Below are 8,101 nucleotides of genomic sequence, written 5' to 3' on the forward strand. Positions count from 1 at the left end.
ACATTACTGAGCAACAACTAAAAACATCGGTGTTATCAGCGTTGTTCCCAGACTGAAAGTCAAAAACACAGCACTGCACCAGCTACTAAGAAGGAGAAAAAATGACTGCTGTAGCTGAACCCAGGACAGTATGTAATTCTAAACAAAGGACCAAGACCTTTGAAAACCTTAAGACAACATTTTAATATAAACATATTTATTCTTTGTGGTTTGGATTGAGGTAAATCTTATGGAAGCAATAAAATATTCCATTGTTTTATATATGGCAAAAATAGGAATCAATTGGAAATTTCTGACTCTAAACTTTGACGAAAGCAGCATATGCTTTTTACAAGCTGGCTAATTGACTTCGCCTGCGCAAGTAGGAAAGTCCCTTAATTTGTCTGTTTTGGTACTATCTCCATGGTCTTAGAGAAGAACTTTTCCCTCCAAACCAAACTGAGCAGTGAAATGAACCTGGGTTTTACACATCCCAGGGAAGCACCTCAGTTACCTAAACAATACACACACAGTTAAGTTTTCCCCTCCTTTCTATCTCCTATTGTAGGGCTGCAGAAGAGGGAAAAAAAAAAAATCGTTTTCAAATAACTTGAAAAGGTTTTGATCATTTATTGGTACAGTTGAAACACATTTTGAAAGTGGATAAGGTTTCCAGAAAACTGTCAGCACTAGTAAAAATAATTGAGGCCTATTCATGAAACCCTGTTATGCCAAATTTCCTCTAAGGGTATGTTATGAAGGAATACAGGTTTTGTCTCTCTTCTTTTCTTCATATCTTTTTCTGAAGTGTGGGAAATAATCATGTTTTTAACATGAAAAACATCTTATGCACAGCTACACAAAGACCACAATTTAAAATAGTGCTTATGCTTTCCTTCATTATAGAAATCACCACAGTCACTTTACTTCCTTAGAGAAATAGTGATATCCTAAGTTATTTATTCCCTTTTTGTAAATAATAGCAAATGGTTCTTCTGATAGGCAATTCAGATTATTGCTTACAAGTGCCATCGAGTTACGAATGCATTAAAGCGCAGCAGGCATGAAATATCTATCACCTCAGTGCTTATGATGTGTTCAAAAAGCCTGTATATTTAAATAGGCTATAATATATTTTGTCACTGCAAGTCACTTTCACAACTCGCTGTGCAACAAATTATTTAACTATTGCCAATCTCTTCTCTGCTATCAAAGGCACTAATTAAAATGCAATTGCTCCACTTTCTCATGAAAATTTTGCAGTGCTTTCCCCCCATAGTCTGGGTGAAGAAATCCCACCTCAGGATGAACTTCAGCAAGCAGGGTGAGAACTAGTCTGACAAGCTCTTGAAATAGCTTTGAAGAAATGTCAAACAAGCATTACTTAAGCATTAGGGTGTGTATGTGTATATTAGGTAGGATATGGAACTAGTAAAACTATTATTTGAGTCAACTACCTTTTTATTTTCCTCATGCTCTGCTCACAGCTTTCCTTTTCTTCTTCCAATTTCAATGTAACCTTTATGACTTGTGTAAGAATATTTGAAATTGAAATCCTAACCTCTGTTAAGAGGATACAGCCTGGTCCAGAAACAGGGGTCTTAGCATTTTTCAAATTCGCTATGGAAAAAGATCTCTTCTGTGCACATACAATAAAATGTGCAAGCCCCTCTATAACATAATGCATAAACTTTATTTCCTACCTAACTGCATTGCAACCTAATATACTTTACATTAGCTATTACTTCTGCAAATTCTCATTTTCTCTGTCAAATGATGCATGAAAGCTAGAATCACTACAGCTTAATGGAATAAGCCTCTTATCAGCTCAATATATCAAAGGCATCCCTCTCTGAACATTTAAGGACAGAAGGATCACAAGTTCTAAAATAGAATTCACAGTAGGTCACTGGGTTTGAAGTTTTGCCCCAGCTGTTTACCCTTCCCTTTCTGTGGAGACAGTGGTGAGCATTATGCTATTAAAAGCATGCAGGAGGTCAGCATGGGGTTACAGATAAGGAATGATGTCAAGAGTGATTTCTGTGTCCCAGAAGTATTCTACTTGTCTCTATTTGGGAAGAAAATTTTTAGAAATATTTTATTTTATTTGGAAAAGAAAAAAAAAAAGGCATATTTAAAATAATTTATATAATAATATATTTGTTACAACAACAATAATATGAACAATATGATAATAAAAACTGATATAACAGACAAGAAAAAGACTGAAAACAGTTTTAAATCCAAGCCTGTGGTTATCAAGACTATGCCTAAATAACAGAAGCAAAGGTTTGGGGTAGGCTACAAAGAATGATGTGGCAAGAGAAAGGAGAGAAAGAGACTTCAAGTCCATACCTTGATCTGGACTGACTGCCTCTGCATGTCTTCTGACCTTGTGGTAACAGTACTTGGTAGACATAAGGCAGACAGGATGAGTCAAGTCCCGCCCTGGAAAACAAGAGGCAGGTATATGAATAGCTGTGTCCTTGGCCTAATGAAAATCAACAAAAAATATTCCTAAGGTACTCATAGGGAGGGCACGGGCAAGTCCAGGGCTGTACAAAGGTTCAGAATCGACAGTAAGAATCAATCCAGAAAACATTTCCCACATTTCCTCTTTCTATGCAATGTCTGAAGGCAAACTTAACTTTTCATTTTCTTAAATCACATTGTGCTTATGGCATTATGGGAGAAAGTGAGTCTAACTGGAAGCGTTCAGGTGGCTGCCAACTATTAGTTCATTTTCCAAAGTCCTATATTCACTATAAACCAGCATTTTAGCTAGATCTAACTACATGGAGGTTAGGTTATACAAGCGCTGTGATTTATCTTCTTGTTGCATCCTCTTTTGAATTCGTTGAAGTGGTACTTCATTTTTCTCTCATGAGAAAATCTGTGGGCACTGAACTAGACCTATGGGAACCATCAAAAAACTAATAACAAAACACGAGAATGAGAACACATCCGACTTTTTTCTTATTAATTTCTATCTATTGGTAAGTACAATAAAAGAGAAATTATCAAAAGAAGTATGATACTACATTTACATAGGAACCTTGAAGCTTCCATCACTGAAGAGCTTTAAGAACAAATTGGACAAACTTCACCCAGGACCCTTAGCCTGTTTTAGAGCATGGGAGTCCCCTTGATAATCTCTGAAGGTCTTTCTGCCCTATTTTCATGTGATTTCTTGAATATACCCATTTACAAATAGTTAGGTTATTTAGAATCTCTTAGAATCATAATATGGTTTGAGTTGGAAAGGACCTTAAGATCATCTAGTTCCAATCCCCCCACTAGACCAGGTTGCTCAAGGCCCTGTCCAAACCTGACCTTGAACATTTCCACGGACGGAGCATTCACAGCTTTCTTGGGCAAACCATTCCAGTGCCTCACCACCCTCTCACTTTAAAGAATTTCTTCCTTATATTCAACCTAAATCTCCCCTGTTTAAGTTTGAACCCATTACCCCTTGTCCTGTTGCTACAGTCCCTAAGGAAGAGTCCTTCTCTAGGATCTTTGTAGGCCCCCTTCAGATACTGGAAGGCTGCTATGAGGTTGCCACACAGCCTTCTCTTCTCCAGGCTGAACAGACCCTGCTTTCTCAGCCTGTCTTCCTATGGAGGTGCTCCAGTCCTCTTATCATCCTCGTGGCCTCCTCTGGACTTGCTCCAACAACTCCATGTCCTTATGTTGAGGACACCAAAACTGCACACAATACTCCAAGTGAGGTCTCATAAGAGCAGAGTAGAGGGGCAGGATCACCTCCTTCAACCTGCTGGTCACGCTTCTTTTGATGCAGCCCAGGATACGGTTGGTTTCTGGGCTGCAAGCGCACACTGAAGCCGGCTCAATCAAGCTTCTCATCGACCAACACCCCCAAGTCCTTCTCCACAGGGCTGCTCTGAATCTCTTCTCTGCCCAACCTGTGGCTGTTCCTGGGGTTGCCCCAACACAGGGGCAGGACTTTGCACTTGGCCTTGTTGAACTTCATGAAGTTTGTGTTGGCACACCTCTCAAGTGTGTCAAGGTCCCTCTGGATGGCATCCCTTCCCTCCAGCGTATCAACCAAAGCACCCATCTTGGTGTCATCAGCAAACTTGTTTTGTCTTCTTTAAACCAAGACAAGACGAAACAAAGAAAACAACCAAAAAGCTTACAGGTATACAAAACACTTGGCAAACCTTTCTTGAAAATAATTCTTTTTTCCTCCCTCAGGTTAATTTATTCCCTCCAATCAAAAGATTCAGGAGTCCAATTAATATCTGAGACCTTTATACAAGTATATGACTTTGTGCCTCATGTTCTGATAATAATTGATCTGAGCCACACAAAGGAATATGCATAAAGTCTTCAGTTTTCTTTATATTCACTTTCATCTCCTTCATTGTTTACAGGGCATATTCCTTGTCTTGAGAAAATGGCTCTGTCCGTAACATAGCTTATACTCCAGAATGGTTCATTCTTATTACTTCAATCTAATTTTGTTGTCATTTCCAGGTCTTTCTATGACATTGTGTTTATCTGGGATGATTTTCTCTATTTTATCAGATTTCAGCAGCTTTGAGGTGAATCAAAGAGTGAATTACTTCAGTGAAATCTGACAAAGTGTGGTAGCTGCTAAAAATTATCTGCATTTTTTAAGAAGCCAGACAAAGAGATTTCCAAAAGCTCCTGCTGTTGCAGCAGGATAGAGTCATGTAACACTAGAAGACTGTGTTTATGAGTATTCAGCTCGCAGGTGAAGCAGTATAAGTAAGAACTGGACACAGGTGAAAAGTGCTGACAGATGGCAGGTATACCAACTTCTTTCCCACATAATGAAGGAGGACTGTACATCTGGAAGCACAGAACTGATATTAACTTGCTTCTTTGTGAGGCCATGAAGGTTTGACTTTTTTTTAGCCCTATATTTCTACTGGACTTCATAATGACATGCAATTTATTTAAATAGCTATTTAAGGTTGAAAAAGCACTGCGACTTAAATCCCATACACCCCTTACTAACAAATATGTTACATGAAAAGCAACTCAAGAACATCTCAACTCTTTAATTCTGGTTCACCATTTCAACAGTTCAAAATCCCAATTCTGAGGAGCTTTATACGTGTAAATAAAGATTTACATATGCTGTGGAGATGTACATTTCTTGTTGTTCTGTTACAGTTTATAGCAGTTACTTTCCTTCCTTTTGTCCATTGGTTGTTTGTAAATAAACTCCTTTTAGCCATACTATTTGATGAAAATATTTATCAAACATTTTGAATTAATAATACCTGTCTGCATAGTTTTTGCAGCTACTCAAATTGATGTTGTCAAAATCCAAGCTTTACTTAAATAGAATAATCATGAAAAAGTCTGAGACTACACGATTTGATTCTGATTCTTTCCCCTGTATCCTCCTGAGAAATAGGAATTTGGAGGATCAAGATGAAAATCTACTTAGGGATATATATATTCTGCTGGGTTCCACAAAGGAAGTTTAAAGTGATGGGGTCCTTAATTGAGTGTCCTCTCTGGCTATCTTCCCCAGTGCAGCAGGTGGTTCCCCCATAATATTTCTCCTACAGTAGCTATATAGTTTTCATAAGAACCCATTCAAATTCTCTAGGGGTTTTTCCTGCTTGTAATGCTATTAGCACTGACTGGAGGATGCTTTTATAAGGGCCGTTGCTGCACACTGGTTGTTGTTTCAACTTTGTGCACACATGTAATTGAGTCCTGCTGCATAAAATAAAACACTAAGACCAAAAGGTAAGGACGAAGGGAAAGAAGGGGCAAGTCTCATGCCAGCAACAATCACCTCTCATGAGACAATACTGGAACTTTCAGGTAAGAGGCCACATGAATAACAGCATGAGAACAGCAGCATGATGTGCTGCTACTTTGGGGAGGAGGAAAAATACGAAAGTATAGGACTTGTCTAGATTCCTTCCAAATAATTGAAAACCTGAGTCAGGTGCCAAGCCTAGAGAGAATGTAGCACCCTACAGATCCCAAGCACCTGCTTTTCTAGGCAGATGTTCTTTGATTTTCAGTGGGTTGTTTAAAATTCATGCTACGCCACTGTACCCAGGAAACCAGCTAAACCATTTCAAAAGACAAGAGCTGACTCAGTGAGCCAATGATTTTAGTGTGATTTACGGAATCAAACTGTGAGTCTTTAAACCTGGTGATATAAATGACATCTTTGTATCCAGGAAAAGGTCCAGATTCCTCACATATTCACGACACAAAGCATGTCTTTCATTTTTTTTTCTTCAAAGTATCACAACTTGCTGAATATTACACTATTTTCCAGTTTGAAAAGTTCTGAAGCAGCGAGCAGAAACAGCACTATATTTGCTATCAATTGCACAACCTAAAATCAACACTTTATCCTAGAGTCCAAAGTCACATTTAACCTATGTAAAGAGGATCTGTAAACTGAAAGTTCATGAATAATGAAACCTGATTACCAATCAAAAAAGGCTGAGTTATCACAGATTGTAGCAATACATACTGAAACGTTTCCACTGTGTTTAATTGTAACCTTTTCTATTAAGAAAAATGTTTCTAAACCATGTTACTGTATTGAAAATGTTATTTCCTCTCTTATACACATCTACAAATGTAAGGAAATCGCTAAAAATCAATACTCTTTCAAAAGACAGGTTACTCTTCGCAGGACCTGCTTCCTCTGAAGGCAAAACTGCCTTACCAGTTCATTGATACAATGTGTTAATGCTGTAACAAGTGAAAAAACTCTTGAATTTATTGGTAACCATTTTAAACTGTTAAATGTGCCACTACGTCCCCTGCATTCAAACAGGAAAAATATGTATTTAGGGAAAGGTGCATAACTGCACGATCCTCATCAGTACCCAAGCAAATTCCATACTTTTCTCAAGAAAAACACGAAAGTGGAAAATTTGAGAGATGTAAATTTTTCTTGTTGGAGGTTTCCCCTTAGCTAAGGCCCAGACTCTGCCTGGTTCCTAACCAAAACCTTTTATCCTCCTGCCTTGCCCCAGGGTATGCAGCCAGTGCATGTACCTAGAATCTAGAAATAAGGAGTAAGGATATAACAACTGCTGTTCATTTCCCAAAGTGACTCACTTCAGTGACTAAACACTGATTTTAAATATTAAAAGGAAAAATAGAGACAATCTTCCCTCCTGCTGTATCCCTCAGATTTCAGTAGGTAATTATTAGGTTAGAGGGCTCCAAGTCAAGCATTAGTGTAAATTAACCAAGTCAAAGTTGGAAAAGCAGTTACAGGTTAGCCACCTGAGCTGATCCCAATCTTGCTATAAATAAAACCAAACAAATAAGTAAAATTGAAGACAGTAGATTTCCATTGCTTCATGCAGGTGGGTTTGGCCTCAAGTGCCCGGTGCCTCACTGGTATCATGTTATCACTTAATGCCTGTACACAGAGATTAGAAAACACTAGCATTTTCTTTCACTTAACAGAAACATAAATTGTAATTTCAGATGGAGGGTCAATGGGCAATCAAGCCTGAAAGGGCAGCAGGGTGAGACAGGAGCAAGAGAAACAGGTAACAGCAGAAATTAAGTGAAAGCAGCTTGCCTTAGCTAGGGATCTTGCTTACTCTTGTTCTTTTGCTGTCCCTTTTTTGTTGTCTAACATATTACTGTCTGCTATATTACTATCATTACAACTATCCTTTTTCCCCTAGATAATCAGTGGGTAATCTAAGTATGGAAAAGATCTGTTTTTCTCTGAACTTCGGTACCAAAATGAGTTACCTGAATGTGGATCACCCCAGGTTATGATTAGGAAGAGGAAAATTAAGGAACCAAATACATTGTTAGTCCTGAAGAGAAAGAGCTTTCTGTGGCCACTAAGCATGGCACAATCACTCTGAGTATGGTATAACCTTATTCCTAATTGTATTAACATGCATGTCTACCCAGGATGACAATTATTAATACCTGTAAACAATAGAGAATGTTGTATTATTCGTTATGATTACATTTATAACTCCAAACAATGACTGATGGAATTGCCAAGGTAAGCAGAGCTTGTTTTTATTCTTTCTCCATGTTCATATAGGCCTGATCTCCTCAGATGCTGACATTTTATAAATGTCATAGTTTACGAGGAAATAATAAAACC

The sequence above is a fragment of the Nestor notabilis genome, unplaced genomic scaffold (assembly GCF_000696875.1).
Source record: "Nestor notabilis isolate BGI_N333 unplaced genomic scaffold, ASM69687v1 scaffold932, whole genome shotgun sequence".
Classification (NCBI taxonomy): Eukaryota; Metazoa; Chordata; class Aves; order Psittaciformes; family Psittacidae; genus Nestor; species Nestor notabilis.